The sequence below is a fragment of the Aethina tumida genome, chromosome 7 (genome assembly GCF_024364675.1).
Source record: "Aethina tumida isolate Nest 87 chromosome 7, icAetTumi1.1, whole genome shotgun sequence".
NCBI classification, from domain to species: Eukaryota; Metazoa; Arthropoda; class Insecta; order Coleoptera; family Nitidulidae; genus Aethina; species Aethina tumida.
The window spans coordinates 5,959,056-5,975,215 of record NC_065441.1 but is presented as its reverse complement, the minus strand read 5'-3'; the positions used below and the strand labels follow the sequence as shown (position 1 = coordinate 5,975,215).

Sequence of the window (16,160 nt, the reverse complement as noted above, 5' to 3'; positions counted from 1 at the left end):
CAAGTCATATAAACCCAAGTTCCCCGTATTTTAAAAATATCTTTATAGTTATTGGAACTATATTATACATATAATTTGTAGTCAATAATAATTTAGACAACACAAACAAAAATTTTTAATTTACTTTTGGTTTGATTGTAATCAATTTAATTATTCTCAATAAAATTATTAAGTTTTCCATTTAATCATAAAATTTCAAAAAAGTACATTGAGCACTTTTAATATGTTATATTTATAGAAAACTAAATTTTTTTACATGGTACTTATAAAACATTTTTATTATAAAAGTTGTAAAAATTGTAAAAAATAATTATTATATAATTTTCATGATAAGAATGAGAAATGAAAATATTCTGAAAAAAATTGTTTCAGATTGGTTCGTTATTTAAGAAATTATCAAAAAAAAAATGAGTGATTTAAAATAATTATTTGAAAACTTTTTTGAATGTAATGTAATTAAAATTATACTATAAATCAATGAAATAATCGACTATAGTCAGATTGATTATCTGAAGGAAATGTTCTGTAATTTCAAGAGAACTAATTCGTATTTGAATACACTTTGACTACTTCCATTTAACAAACGAAAATAACTTGAAACTAGTTTGAATTTATTGGATCCCAACAAAACCTGACTGTGAAAGTTTCATTTGCCAAAGCTTACTGCAAAATTCAAAGACCGACTCTCCTTAAAGTTTCCTTTTATTAAAGAGAAGTATGGTAAGTTTTTCGAAGCAAATACTTCCTAGCCGGGCGTCCGACTGTGAGATGGATTTCGTTCAGTTCGAAGCACTAGTTAATTCGCCATTGTTTCCCTTTGTCCGACTATTAAATTAATAGGAAAGCAAATTAATTAAAACAGTTTATGCGCTGTCATAAAATAGAAAACCACTTCGAAGTTGATTAGCCCACGCGAATCTGCGCTACCATTAAGGCTAGCGCATATGTTAAAGGTAAACCACTATTCCATTACGTTACAATTTAAAACAGGAAAGGATAATAAGTTCTGTACACAGTTTCGAATTACCATTACCATTGCCTTCAGTTGGAAATATGAACCGTTACTGATTTCGGTAAACAAATATCGGTCCGGTTCCGATGCAATTTATTACTCGGGGTTGTGCAAACTGAAATGTTATTAGCATATGGATAATAATGATTCTAATAAATAGAATTTACGAACCGGAATTTCGATGTGTTTGGAAATTTGCAATTCCCCTCTAGGTGAAACCTTGCATTAGTAATCGCATTATTTCCCACAATTATAATAAAATTTAACAAATAGTCAAGAAAGGTCAAGTGTTATTTTTTATAGCAGGTTTTCGCAACGTTTATAAATAGTTGAACTTTGCGAAATATCCAAAAAATTTATTGTTAATGTCCCTGTCAATACAAACAACATTAAATTTTATTAATAATGTGACAATACACTCGAATGACTTATTTTTAATGCCACAACTTCAATAAATAATTCAAATACATAACAACGTGCAGGCATTTAATTATGTTTAACACTTTACATACTAATAAGCCCGACAAAGAAACTTCCGAGAACACACCATGGTAAAAATAAAGGAAACTACAACAAACTACATTTGGTTACATGATTAATTTTTTCCCATACTTGAAGGCCAACTAAGACCGGATCGAATCTAGATGTATGTTAGGTTCTTTTTTTTTATTTCGGACACTTCTAATCCGTCGAGATAAGTGTTACTCACGTTTAGTATCCGTTATGGTTATTTTATCGATTGATAGGAAACGAAAATGTGTCGGTTTATCGAAACTGGGGGAAGCGACGATATTGTACTGCGGAAATCAGTTTTCGATCTGTGAGATTTAAACGGGGCTTTCCGAATAAATTGCTGCGCGATTTATTTATAGGACCGCTTTCCAGATTTGCATTTTTAAGACATACGCGAAGAATGGCTTAATATTGATTTTACGTCTTTTTAAGCCGGAAAAGTTTGCCCGTAACTTTTGACGACGGGAAATGGGACAAACCGAAAATGTGTTATTAAACATGAGGGGAAACCCACAAATATACTTTTATTTATATATACAGGGTAGTTCCGGGAAACGAGTAAAAGATGAAAAAGAAATAATAATATGTATATTAATTTGTATTTGTTGGGCACCGTAAATAAATTATAATATTACTTTTTTTAACTAGTTGAAACCTTCAAACATCAAACAAATTTGTTCTACTTTCACATTTATTATATTTTAGGTTGAATTTATATTGTTTTAAATATTAATTTTCTTGTAATATAACAAAATCAATAACTATTAATAAGAATAAATTAAAAATATATTACAACTTAGGAAATTCAAATTCAAATAACAATTTTAAATATGAATTTTATTTTAACTTAATTAAGATTTGGTCGTTTGATCTTGATTTTACAAATCATATTTGCAATTTTTCACACACAGCCGTCTGTAATAAACTCCATCTTCTATAATTGAATTTGGTTAAATCAAATAAGACTGACTTGGCCAAATTTAGACTTGACGAACCAACCATGAAATCGCATTTCTATATGGGAACTCCTGCTGAATTAAAAATTCGAATATACCCTCCAGAGCCAATAGTCATTGTCGATATATAGATCTAATTACATAATTTTTTTATTTAATATTTACGTCACCATTTGAAGTCAATAACCAATAGGAAAACGTTCGACATTGTTCTCCTGCGGAACAAATTCCTCGAGAATTGTTTCGCCTTATTAACCGCCGAAACTTTTGACGTATCGCCATTATTCGAACAATCGCATAAAACTGTTTCGGCGGAGTCGAAATGTTTTATGTCGTCTGCGATTTTGTAATAGTTCAATGTTTCATCGGTCCGCGTTACAATGACAAAATAACAAACTGCTTTATGTTCCTGCTGGATTCAAGCCAAACATGGAACAGTTCTACCATTACTATATTGTATTTTATTCGGCAACCGATCGTTATTTATTAAAGAGCATTGACATTTTTTCATACTCAATTTTAAAACGGTCCATTTGTTACTTTTTGTTATTCCTGCTGAGTGTCAGCATTTCATTTCGGAGAGGGTGTTTACATAAATGCTTTTTGGCAGCCCTTTCAGTTACCAACTTTCCTATAAATTAATATTTATTCTAATCAATTTGAAGAACCTCTAACATAAATAGTTTTGCTAGTTAATATGACTTAATACCCTTTTCACTTTCACTTTCCTCCAAAGGAAACATTGAGGTTGATCAATTCACGGTGTGATGAGTTCCATAAATAAATTACCTAAACAGTTTCCATTATTGAGTGGTCCAATTTGGTATACAGCTTCCAAAATAGTGGCAATCTTAACGAGAAGGCGGTGAACGTTCGCGAGCAACGTACGATGGAGGTTGAAGTGCAAAAAACAAGGGGTTGCCTAGCGACCAGTCAGACGCTGTCTGATCAATAGCATGCGACCCGAACTCCGCGAACTCGGATGTTATTTTCCTGCAATGTCCTGGTACACACCGAAACATACATATGTTATTGGCCGTTTTGACTATTGTGCATTGTTGATGTTTCGTATGTTCAAAAGTTCGACGTAATTGACTTGTTTCGAGAGCTAGTGGTAACTTTGGGTTAAAAAAAATTTTCACCCTCTTTTAAAAGGGTTACTCAAAGTCGATTACTTCGCTTGAAAATTTATTGATGATGAATCTAGTGAAAGCCTTTTAAACCATAATTATGGTAAACAAGATTAAGTTTTTTGTTATTAATGATCTTTCCTTGAAGTTTTCCGTACTGTCACCCTTAAAATCAAAAAGTAATTAATGCGATTTTATTTTAAAATAATTAAGTTAATAAGAGGGGAAGCAATACTGCAAGAAAATGCATTAGGCCTTGTATTAGAGGGGATTAATTAAATTTTATGAATATTTTAAGTTCACACAATCATTAAATAAAATTATTTGGGATAGAGCAAATAAATCCATTAAATTTTAATATTCTATTAAAATATTAATTATACATAAACATAATCAAATTTACATTTATTCATTTCATTGTTATACGACTGTTTAATTTAGTTTCATATTCAGCCCAACAATAAGAATTTTAATGTCACACAATATGTATGTAATAATTCACAAATAACTCACATAATATTGTTATGTTGAATAATTATAAAGTTTATGAAGCAGTTATGATAAAATTTCGCTAAAACATTATACAAAACACATTATTATCTATAATTTATAACTCAGATTTGATATGGTTAAAACTTTTATGCTTAAATTATAAAAGCATCTTTAATAATGAAATTTTATTTTTCCACCTCATTTTTATCTTAATTCTAAAGCTCAAACTATTTTTCCAAAAAATTATTGGATATAATTTAAGTCAGTTTAACAGGGTTAAAATAAATTAAGCCAATCTGAAAAGTTAAAAAGACCACTAAATCGTTCAATAGAAACAACTGAGGATTGAAGTTGCATGCAACGTTCATCAATCACTTTAACATTCTCGTTTCTTTTCTAACTCCGTGCTATAAATTTCTAATACTTGTTAATCCGAAGTAAAACAACCCCTTTACAATCAATGGATTGCTGTCCTAACAGCAGCCAATTGGGAGTTACTCCTGACATTTATCAATACTAATTGAATTGTTCGAACGTAATGCCGTGCACTTAACACACTTTCTTTTGACTCATCCATTTATATTAATTTCCCCGCCTTGCGAGTAAATGGAATTCCAACAATTTCGATAAATTTAAAATCAAGCATCGCTACCGGGGGGATGTTATCGCGGACGATAACAATTCGACGCCAGGTTTCGCCGCGAAATTGCCACAAAAACTTTCAATTACACTAATGCAAACTACTTTGGAACTCTAAACGATTCTGACGAGTATCGATTCTGACAGACGGTGTTATCTGAGCGTTTCGAATGGAACTTCCGAAGCTCCGGTTTCCTGCCTCCTGTTTGCTTAAGCTTCATGCCATTAAAAAGTAATTTTGTTTTAATTGGGAGCCACGGCGTTTATTTTGATGTAATTTATTCTTTGGGTTGGTGGTGTAATAGAAAATTAACACGCTTTTACTGGTCTTTTGATCAAAAATTGAAAAGGTTTGTGTCATACCTGAATTTACTTTTAAAAATTGGATAATTTAATTAAAAATTATTTAGACTTCTTTAAATTGTATAAAATAAAACACTCATAAAGTTCCAACAATTTTATATCAAGGTTCATTCCAAACTTATTGACAGCACACCAAGATTTCAACAAATTTGAATGGAGCAAATATTTCCAACATGGCAGATGAATCTGACCAGATTATTACAATGTATATTGAGTCAAAATGATACTGGACAAATTTAATTCTAGAAACAATTAAGGTTTATAAGACGCTTCAAGAATAAGATTCATAGATTTCAAGGATAATTATGAATGCATGAATCAATTTTTATCTCATCACAGCACCCTACAGTCAAATCAGCTAAGGTTCATTTCAAAGTTTCTTACTTGCCCCAAGTTTTTTTTGATAGTTGGGGAAAGAAATAGGATTCAAAATTCAAAATGCAATTCAAAACATTCAATTTCCTATTTATTTATTCATTTAATTTAGAAATGTATGGAATTAGAAGGGTTAATGATTTTGTTTCTTTTGTTTCAGATTGATACAACAGAGGTTTAGGTGAGTAAATCACAGATCTTAGGTTGTAGCAAATTTTATGGTGAATCAGGTTCTTTTATCGAACAGACAGATTTACATCCAGAGTTCACGGTGTATTGTGAGACTTATCCGATCGTTGCCTCGATGAAGTGCTAAAGATTAATCTAAACACCCAGAGCTTGAAGTTTTTATCTTTTATTGTGCATCTAGAACAGAGTCCCTCAATCGTTTTCGCGTGGGACTTAAGTAAAAATTATAAGGAATTGTTGTGTGGAATAACATGGTAAAAGTTCTAGTAATATCTGACAATTTCATCGAGATTTATAAAGTTGATACCCGCATATTTAGAAAGGTTGTGCGTATTGCACAAAAAACAGATCGTTAACCCAATTTAAAAAGTCATAGAAAGCAAGGAAAATGATAAAATGATACGGTGCCGGATCGTTTTCGATTAAAGGTGGACGTCGAAACACCACAGGTGTTCGAATACACGCATTATACGCGAGCAATAATTAAGAGTCCATGCGCCGTAAATCAGGTGGCGCGGGATTAATCCGGGAGTGTTGTAACACGGCGACAGGACTGGCCGGTCGGCGAATGCGGCGGCCTCGCAGGAATTTCACCGGTATTTATCACTTTATTTACGACGAACCGGCACAAATAAATTCCACGAATATATGTACTGGCCGCTATTGTGGCCGTTTGTCCGCCACGAAGTGTTACTATCTATCTGCGCTCCACTATCAATTTGTTGCTTATTTACTGGCCTCCGCCATTGATTCGCCTCCTCGGTCGGCTCCTTCCACGAGATCGCATCGGGATTATGAATTAAACCGGGCCTCCACTGTGTGCCGTACTTTATGTCCTCCTGCCCGTTTTATTGCGGGCGTTCCGGTGAAAAAATCGCAGATCCTACACACGCTCAATCAGCATAACAAAGGGGCCATTGTGGAATGGCGATCCTTCGAGGAAGTCGCGCAAACCCACACCTGGCACCCAATGCGAAATGGAGGAGTTAATGAGAACGGCCAACTAATAGAACTGTCAAGGTTCCTTCCAAACTAACTTACGTCACACCAAACTAACAACTTTTCTTCAACATTATTTGATTGGGACAAATGTTTACATCATTATAGTGATGTGGAGAGAAAATAAAGAAGCGAAAAAGTAACAGGTTTCTTGATAATATGTCATTGAGCCAAACTCTTCCAAGATGATGATTCAGATCAGAGCTCAAGATGATTGAACTAGTTTTAAAAAATATATTCCAAAACAAATCAAGTACCATTAAAGATGTATTACAAAGGATTTCGTCATGTTTTGTTTGTTCATAGAAGTAATCATGTAATTACAATAAGTATTGAATCCGATGACAAAACAAAGAAAATTTTACACGTAGATTCACCTTAATTGTTGAACGGTTGGTTTTCTCGGGCGGAGTAATGAGCAGCACTCGTACATAAATTTTTCGCTCAGTTTGAGCATAACCCGGCATGTTGCTACCTTTTTGCCGGATACATATCGGGGCGGCTGCACAAAGAGATTTTAACTCTTCAGAAGTGTGCATAAATCCATTCGATCGCTATTAATTTATTTCCTACGCGTTGCTTAGCAAGCCATAAAGAATATTAGCCTCCGCGTCAGCGGTTCTCAAACACAAAGGGGTTTTTAATTGTGGCGATGGACGTTTTAAAATCACGGACCAATTTTCTATTTTTACTGTCAGAACGCACGCTGATCTAAAGCTCCATGTGAGGTAGCAGCTTTGTAGTGTTATGAAATGTTTAACGTTGTTCCATCCAGAATTATATGCATTGTGTAAACAATTATAATAATGTATGCATAAACTTAATTAAAATTAATATGAATGCATCGTTCAAAAAAAAAAAATATTCATATCCAAAATTAAAAACATAACAGAAAAAAACATTTAGTTTAAAACTTCAATACACATCCTGTGTTAAAAGTTCGAAGAAAAACTAATTAATTAATTCATTTCAAAAACTTAAAAAATATATTTATAATAGAAAACAAAATCTGAAGTTATGAAGGACTTGAAATTATTTTTCCACTAGGTTGTGGATGTAAACTGTTTCACTTAACATTTCCCAAAATATGGTTTAACGGTAGTGCCGTTCTGGACCCTCCTAAAATGAATTAAATTCACCAAATTAGATTCAACGTTCAATTATAAAAAACTGAATAATTATTACCTTTCATGGTTTTTCCTTCTTTCCTTATCCAATCTACGTCACCTTTAATGCCTTCTCCCCATTTCTTTATCGAATCACCATTGTGTTGTGGAACTAAAGGCCAAAATATTTTAAAAGTCCGCGATCATTGTAAAATTATATTATAAATTTTGTGATACGATTTGGAAGTAGAATAAATTAATTTGAATTTCCGATAGAAATTCATATATTGGAAAAACTAATATACTTAACTTATAATTCACTAACAGCTCACTACACTGCAACCGCCGTCGATGAACCCGAAAGTAATTTGTTCAAAAACTTACATTGCATTGCCAGCTGCCCGGTTAACTAGCCTCGTTCTGGACCTACCTATTTACAGCCCTTCCTTATTTCCTTATCAAATCTCCTTTAGGTTGTGGATGCAAACTGGTTCACCTAACATTTTCTATAGATGTGTTTAGTGCTAGTACCGTACTGGGCCTTCTTAGAAATAATTAAAAACACTTAATTTGAGTCAGTCTTCAATTACAAAAAGTGAATAATAATCACTTTTCACGGTGTTTCCCTATCTCCTTATCCTATGTCCAGGTTGTGAAAGTGAAATGTTTCTTCTAACATTTTCTTTATGTTAGTAGTAGTCTCGTATAGGACCTCCCTATAGAAATTAAAATCCTTCAATTAGTGTCAACTTTCAAAAACAGAAAACGGGATATGTATTACCTTTAAGGTCTTTTCTGCGTTTTCTTGTCGAATACCCATTGTATTATGGAAGAAAATTGCTGAAACATCTTAAAAACCTGAATTAATTTTGAAATTGTAAAATAACTTCTTAAATTGAAATATATACTTAACTTATACTTCACAAATTCTTCACTAAAAATACACTAAAACAACACTGCAACCGGCGTCGACGATCCCGAAAGTAATTTGTTCAAAAACTTACATTGCGTTGCCAGTTGCCGGGTTAACTAGGCTCGTTCTGGACCTACCTATTTACAGCCCTTCCTTATTTCCTTATCAAATCTCCATTAGGTTGTGGATGCAAACTGGTTCACTTAACATTTTCTATGGATGTGTTTAGTGGTAGTACCGTACTGGATCTCCTTGGAAATAATTAAAAACACTGAATTAGAGTCAGTCTTCAATTACAAAAAGTGAATAATAATTACTTTTCACGGTGTTTCCCTATCTCCTTATCCTATGTCCAGGTTGTGAAAGTGAAATGTTTCTTCCAACATTTTCTTTATGTTAGTAGTAGTCTCGTACAGGACCTCCCTATAAAAATCAAAATCCTTCAGTTAGTCTCAACTTTCAAAAACAAAAAACGGGATAAGTATTACTTTTAAGGTCCTCTCTGCGTTTTCCTATCGAATCCCCATTTTGTTATGGAAGCAAATTGCTGAAACATCTTAAAAACCTGAATTAATTTTGAAATTGTAAAATAACTTCTTAAATTGAAATATATACTTAACTTATACTTCACAAATTCTTCACTAATAACACACCAACACAACACTGCATCCGGCGTCGACGAACCCGAAAGTAATTTGTTCAAAAACTTACATTGCGTTGCCAGTTGCCCAGTTAACTAGGCTCGTTCTGGACCTACCTATTTACAGCCCTTCCTTATTTCCTTATCAAATCTCCATTAGGTTGTGGATGCAAACTGGTTCACTTAACATTTTCTATGGATGTGTTTAGTGATAGTACCGTACTAGATCTCCTTGGAAATAATTAAAAACACTGAATTAGAGTCAGTCTTCAATTACAAAAATGAGAATAATAATTACTTTTCACGGTGTTTCCCTATCTCCTTATCCTATGTCCAGGTTGTGAAAGTGAAATGTTTCTTCTAACATTTTCTTTATGTTAGTAGTAGTCTCGTACAGGACCTCCCTATAAAAATCAAAATCCTTTAATTAGTCTCAATTTTCAAAAACAAAAAACGGGATAAGTACTACCTTTAAGGTTCTCTCTGCGTTTTCCTATCGAATCCCCATTGTGTTATGGAAGCAAATTGCTGAAACATCTTAAAAACCTGAATTAATTTTAAATTTGTAAAATAACTTCTTAAATTGAAATATATACTTAACTTATACTTCACAAATTCTTCACTAAAAATACACTAACACAACACTGCAACCGGCGTCGACGATCCCGAAAGTAATTTGTTCAAAAACTTACATTGCGTTGCCAGTTGCCGGGTTAACTAGGCTCGTTCTGGACCTACCTATTTACAGCCCTTCCTTATTTCCTTATCAAATCTCCATTAGGTTGTGGATGCAAACTGGTTCACTTAACATTTTCTAAGGATGTGTTTAGTGGTAGTACCGTACTGGATCTCCTTGGAAATAATTAAAAACATTGAATTAGAGTCAGTCTTCAATTACAAAAAGTGAATAATAATTACCTTTCATGGTTTTTCCCTATCTCCTTATCAAATCTCCAGGTTGTGAAAGTGAAATGTTTCTTCTAACATTTTCTTTAAGTTAGTAGTAGTCTCGTACAGGACCTCCCTATAAAAATCAAAATCCTTCAATTAGTCTCAACTTTCAAAAGCAAAACACGGGATAAGTGCTACCTTTAAGGTCCTCTCTGCGTTTTCCTATCGAATCCCCATTGTGTTATGGAAGCAAATTGCTGAAACATCTTAAAAACCTGAATTAATTTTGAAATTGTAAAATAACTTCTTAAATTGAAATATATACTTAACTTATACTTCACAAATTCTTCACTAATAAAACACTAACACAACACTGCAACCGGCGTCGACGAACCCGAAAGTAATTTGTTCAAAAACTTACATTGCGTTGCCAGTTGCCCAGTTAACTAGGCTCGTTCTGGACCTACTTATTTACAGCCCTTCCTTATCAAATTTCTATTATGATGTGGATGCAAACTGTTTCACTTAACATTTTCCAGAAATGGTTTGACGGTAGAGTCGCACTGGTCTTTTCTATAAAGAATTAAAATCACCGAATCAGAATCAATTTTCAATTTCAAAAGACTGAATAATTATTACCTTTCATGTTTTTTTCTTGTCTTGTTATGAAATCTTCCTCAGGTTGTGAAAGTAGTCTCGTACAGGAATCACCTATAAAAAATTAAATCCTTCAATTAGTCTCTACATTTAATAACAAAAAAAAATTATTACCTTTAATGTCAACACATTAATTATGTTTGATTTAGATATATAATAAATTAATTATAATAATATTGATTACTGTGTTAATATTCATTAATAAACAATAATTCTAATTTAATATTAATATAAAAACTGTAAGTAACATTACAGTTACAACCTCATGCAGCAATCATTGACTCTTACATCCTGCTAAGTTATTCCGCCATTAAAAATTCGCAGTCAACTATTTTATATTTGTTTGCAGACTCATTTTTAAATTTGCTTAATTAAATTAGGTGAACTTTAATATATAAAGGACAAACATAAAACAAATGATAAATGTAGATAATTGTAAAAGTGAAAATAATTCAGGTAAAATTTACCTTATTTGAAAATTGATGGGAACAATTGAAGTTCACAAAACCTTTGCGCCCTTAGAAAGTCACAGCCTGCTCTAAAATTGTACGTTTCATGCCGTTCCCTGTCTCCTTAAGAAATCTCTTTTAGGTTGTGGAAATAAAATATATCACTTAAAATTTTCTTTAATATTTGTAATAGTCTCGTAGAGGGCCTTCCTGAAAAAAATTGAAATCATTAAATTAGTCTCAAGTTTCAATTACAAAACACTGTATAATGATACAATTTGGATATTTAATAAATTAATTATGAATTAAAATTGATTATTGATACCAATTATCATTAACAAAAAATAATTCGAATTTAATATCAATATAAAAACTGTAATTTACATCTAACGCATCACTCATCAACTGCAGCATTCCGTGTCCCCTCCGCCATTAAAAAATCGAAACCATCTATTTAAAATTTGTTTTTAGATTGGCATTTCTAAATTTATTTAGAGTGAACATTAATATTTAGAAAGAACACATTTAACAAATACAAAATATAGACAATCGTAAAAATAAAAACAATTCAGGAACAATTTACCTCTTTTGAATATTTATGGAAACAATTGTGGTCCACAAAGCGTCCCCGCCATTATTAAATCACAACTAAAATCGGTGGACGTTTCTTGCACTAATCAATAAAAATAAACGTCTCTGTGTGTGAATCTTAGAAACAGAAACGAAGGTAGAACCTTCGAACTACTTAATTTATTTGAATTTGTTTTTGATTTTCTTATCAATTGATTGAATAAAAATCGTGTGTTAACAAACTGCCTAAACATTAAATGTGGAATTGCAATTAAACTATTTAATAAAAACAGCTCCAATAAAACTCACCGGACAATTCAACGGTGCAAAATCCTGCATTGAAATCACTCAGATCAATTCAACGAAAAAAACAACACAAATCTCCTTTAAATTGTGGAAATAAAATATATCACTTAACACTTTCTTTATTTATTTGCAGTAGTCCAATTAGTCTCAACTTTCAATTACAAAATACTATATAAATATAGAATTTGGATATATAGTAAATTAATTATGAATTATAATTGATTATTGGTACCAATTATCATTAATAAACAATAATTCTAATTTAATATCAGTATAAAAACTGTAATTTACATATAACGCATCACTCATCGACTGCAGCATTCCGCGTCCCTTCCGCCATTAAAATATCTCAGCCAACTATTTCAAATTTGTTTTCAGATTGGCATTTCTAAATTTATTTAATTTAATTGAGTGAACATTAATATTTAAAAAGGACACATTTAACAAATACAAAGTGTAGACAATTGTAAAAATAAAAACAATTCAAGAACAATTTACCTTTTTTGAATATTTATGGAAACAATTGTGGTCCACGAAGCGTCCCCGCCATTATTAAATCACAACTAAAATCGGTGGACGTTTCTTGCACTAATCAATAAAAATAAACGTCTCTGTGTGTGAATCTTAGAAACAGAAACGAAAGTAGAACCTTCGAACTACTTAATTTATTTGAATTTTTTTTGATTTTCTTACCAATTGATTGAATAAAAATCGTGTGTTAACAAACTGCCTAAACATTAAATGTGCAATTGCAATTAAACTATTTAAGAAAAACAGCTCCAATAAAACTCACCGGACAATTCGACGGAGCAAAATCCTGCATTGAATTTGGAATTATAATAGAATTTGGATATAAAATAAATTAATTATGAATTAAAATTGATTATTGGTACCAATTATCATTAATAAACAATAATTCTAATTTAATATCAGTATAAAAACTGTAATTTACATATAACGCATCACTCATCGACTGCAGCATTCCGCGTCCCTTCCGCCATTAAAATATCTCAGCCAACTATTTCAAATTTGTTTTCAGATTGGCATTTCTAAATTTATTTAATTTAATTGAGTGAACATTAATATTGAAAAAGAACACATTTAACAAATACAAAATGTAGACAATCGTAAAAATAAAAACAATTCAAGAACAATTTACCTTTTTTGAATATTTATAAAAACAATTGTGGTCCACAAAGCCTCTCCGCCATTATTAAATCACAACGAAAATCGGTGGACGTTTCTTGCACTAATCAATAAAAATAAGCGTCTCTGTGTGTGAATCTTAGAAACTGAAACGAATGTAGAACCTTCGAACTACTTAATTTATTTGAATTTATTTTTGATTTTCTTACCAATTGGTTGAATAAAAATCGTGTGTTAACAAACTGCCTAAACATTAAATGTGCAATTGCAATTAAACTATTTAATAAAACAGCTCCAATAAAACTCACCGGACAATTCGACGGAGCAAAATCCTGCATTGAATTTGGAATTATAATAGTATTTGGATATATAATAAATTAATTATACATTAAAATTGATTATTGGTACCAATTATCATTAATAAACAATAATTCTAATTTAATATCAGTAAAAAAACTGTAATTTACATATAACGCATCACTCAACAACTGCAGCATTCCGCGTCCCTTCCGCCATTAAAATATCTCAGCCATCTATTTCAAATTTGTTTTTAGATTGGCATTTCTTAATTTATTTAACTTAATTGAGTGAATATTAATATTTAGAAAGAACACATTTAACAAATACAAAATGTAGACAATCGTAAAAATAAAAACAATTCAAGAACAATTTACCTTTTTTGAATATTTATGGAAACAATTGTGGTCCACGAAGCGTCCCCGCCATTATTAAATCACAACTAAAATCGGTGGACGTTTCTTGCACTAATCAATAAAAATAAACGTCTCTGTGTGTGAATCTTAGAAACAGAAACGAAGGTAGAACCTTCGAACTACTTAATTTATTTGAATTTGTTTTCGGTTTTCTTACCAATTGATTGAATACAAATCGTGTGTTAACAAACTGCCTAAACATTAAATGTGCAATTGCAATTAAACTATTTAATAAAAACAGCTCCAATAAAACTCACCGGACAATTCAACAGTGCAAAATCCTGCATTAAAATCACTCAGATCAATTCAATGAAAAAAACAACACAAATCTCCTTTAAATTGTGGAAATAAAATATATCACTTAATGCTTTCTTTATTTATTTGCAGTAGTCCAATTAGTCTCAACTTTCAATTACAAAATACTATATAAAGATAGAATTTGGATATAAAATAAATTAATTATGAATTAAAATTGATTATTGGTACCAATTATCATTAATAAACAATAATTCTAATTTAATATCAGTATAAAAACTGTAATTTACATATAACGCATCACTCAACGACTGCATCATTCCGCGTCCCTTCCGCCATTAAAATATCTCAGCCATCTATTTCAAATTTGTTTTTAGATTGGCATTTCTAAATTTATTTAATTTAATTGAGTGAATATTAATATTTAGAAAGAACACATTTAACAAATACAAAATGTAGACAATCGTAAAAATAAAAACAATTCAAGAACAATTTACCTTTTTTGAATATTTGTGGAAACAATTGTGGTCCACGAAGCGTCCCCGCCATTATTAAATCACAAATAAAATCGGTGGACGTTTCTTGCACTAATCAATAAAAATAAACGTCTCTGTGTGTGAATCTTAGAAACAGAAACGAAGGTAGAACCTTCGAACTACTTAATTTATTTGAATTTGTTTTCGGTTTTCTTACCAATTGATTGAATAAAAATCGTGTGTTAACAAACTGCCTAAACATTAAATGTGCAATTGCAATTAAACTATTTAAGAAAAACAGCTCCAATAAAACTCACCGGACAATTCGACGGAGTAAAATCCTGCATTGAATTTGGAATTATAATAGAATTTGGATATAAAATAAATTAATTATGAATTAAAATTGATTATTGGTACCAATTATCATTAATAAACACTAATTTTAATTTAATAACAGTACAAAAACTGTAATTTACAACTAACGCATCACTCATCGACTGCAGCATTCCGCGTCCCTTCCGCCATTAAAATATCTCAGCCAACTATTTTAAATTTGTTTTCAGATTGGCATTTCTGAATTTATTTAATTTAAATGCGTGAACATTAATATTTAGAAAGCACATATTTAACAAATACGAAATATAGATAATCGTAAAAACGAGAACAATTCGGCAACAATTTACCTTATTTAAATATTGTCAGAAGCACTTGCAGACCACAAACGTCTCCCACCACCTGATTCATAATGTTTAACAAATTGTAGAAATAAAATACACGAAATTTCAATACGTTGACGATGACCCGGCATTGAAATCACACAAAATATCAAAGTAAATAAGTGAAATATCAGTCTATAAACACAATTACACAACAAACGCAACGTAAAATCAGTAAAAAACAACGAAAACCGGTGGACGCTTCTTGCACTAATCGATATTTGTTAAAAATGCGCGGTAACGTATGCAATAAAAATGAGCGTGTGTGTGTTGAATTCTTAGGAACGAAGAGAGAACCTTTGAACTACTTAATTTTGTCTTTGATATTCTTACCAATTGATTGTATAAAAATCTTGTGTTAACAAACTGCATAAACATTAAAAGAAAAATTGCAATTAGACAACGTTAATATTAATTAATAAAAGTCACCGGACAATTCGATGGATCGAAATCCTGCACTGAAAACTCACAACTCAACTAAACAAAACAAACAAGACAACATCACATATTTACTCAATAAACACAGGAGAAAAATCTGTTAAAACCAAACCAAAACTGCGGAATAGCATGTTGCGTCTTTAGGTTAGAAACAATGCGTTGCGTCCAATCAAAATGCAGGCGCGAGTAGTGCGATTCCTGAACTACTGGACTATT

The 16,160-nt window shown here is 31.4% G+C and overlaps 1 protein-coding gene and 1 long non-coding RNA gene across 7 annotated transcripts in view; one reads left to right on the top strand and one right to left on the bottom strand.

The window, feature by feature from the left end:
• The window catches only part of LOC109604809 (SH3 and multiple ankyrin repeat domains protein 2), a 75,922-nt gene that overhangs the window by 13,274 nt on the left and 46,488 nt on the right, over positions 1-16,160 (top strand). For all 6 annotated transcript variants that reach the window (XM_049969379.1, XM_049969382.1, XM_049969380.1 and 3 more), the window contains exon 2: positions 5,641-5,661. The gene's annotated coding sequence lies outside the window, so the exon portion shown is untranslated. The remainder of the gene's footprint in view (positions 1-5,640; positions 5,662-16,160) is intronic.
• Positions 9,857-15,544, bottom strand: LOC126266166 (uncharacterized). The gene is made up of 4 exons (XR_007548639.1): positions 15,474-15,544; positions 11,343-11,534; positions 10,417-10,929; positions 9,857-10,351 (listed from the first exon to the last, which is right to left on the bottom strand). It is a non-coding gene; the product is annotated as an uncharacterized LOC126266166 (long non-coding RNA).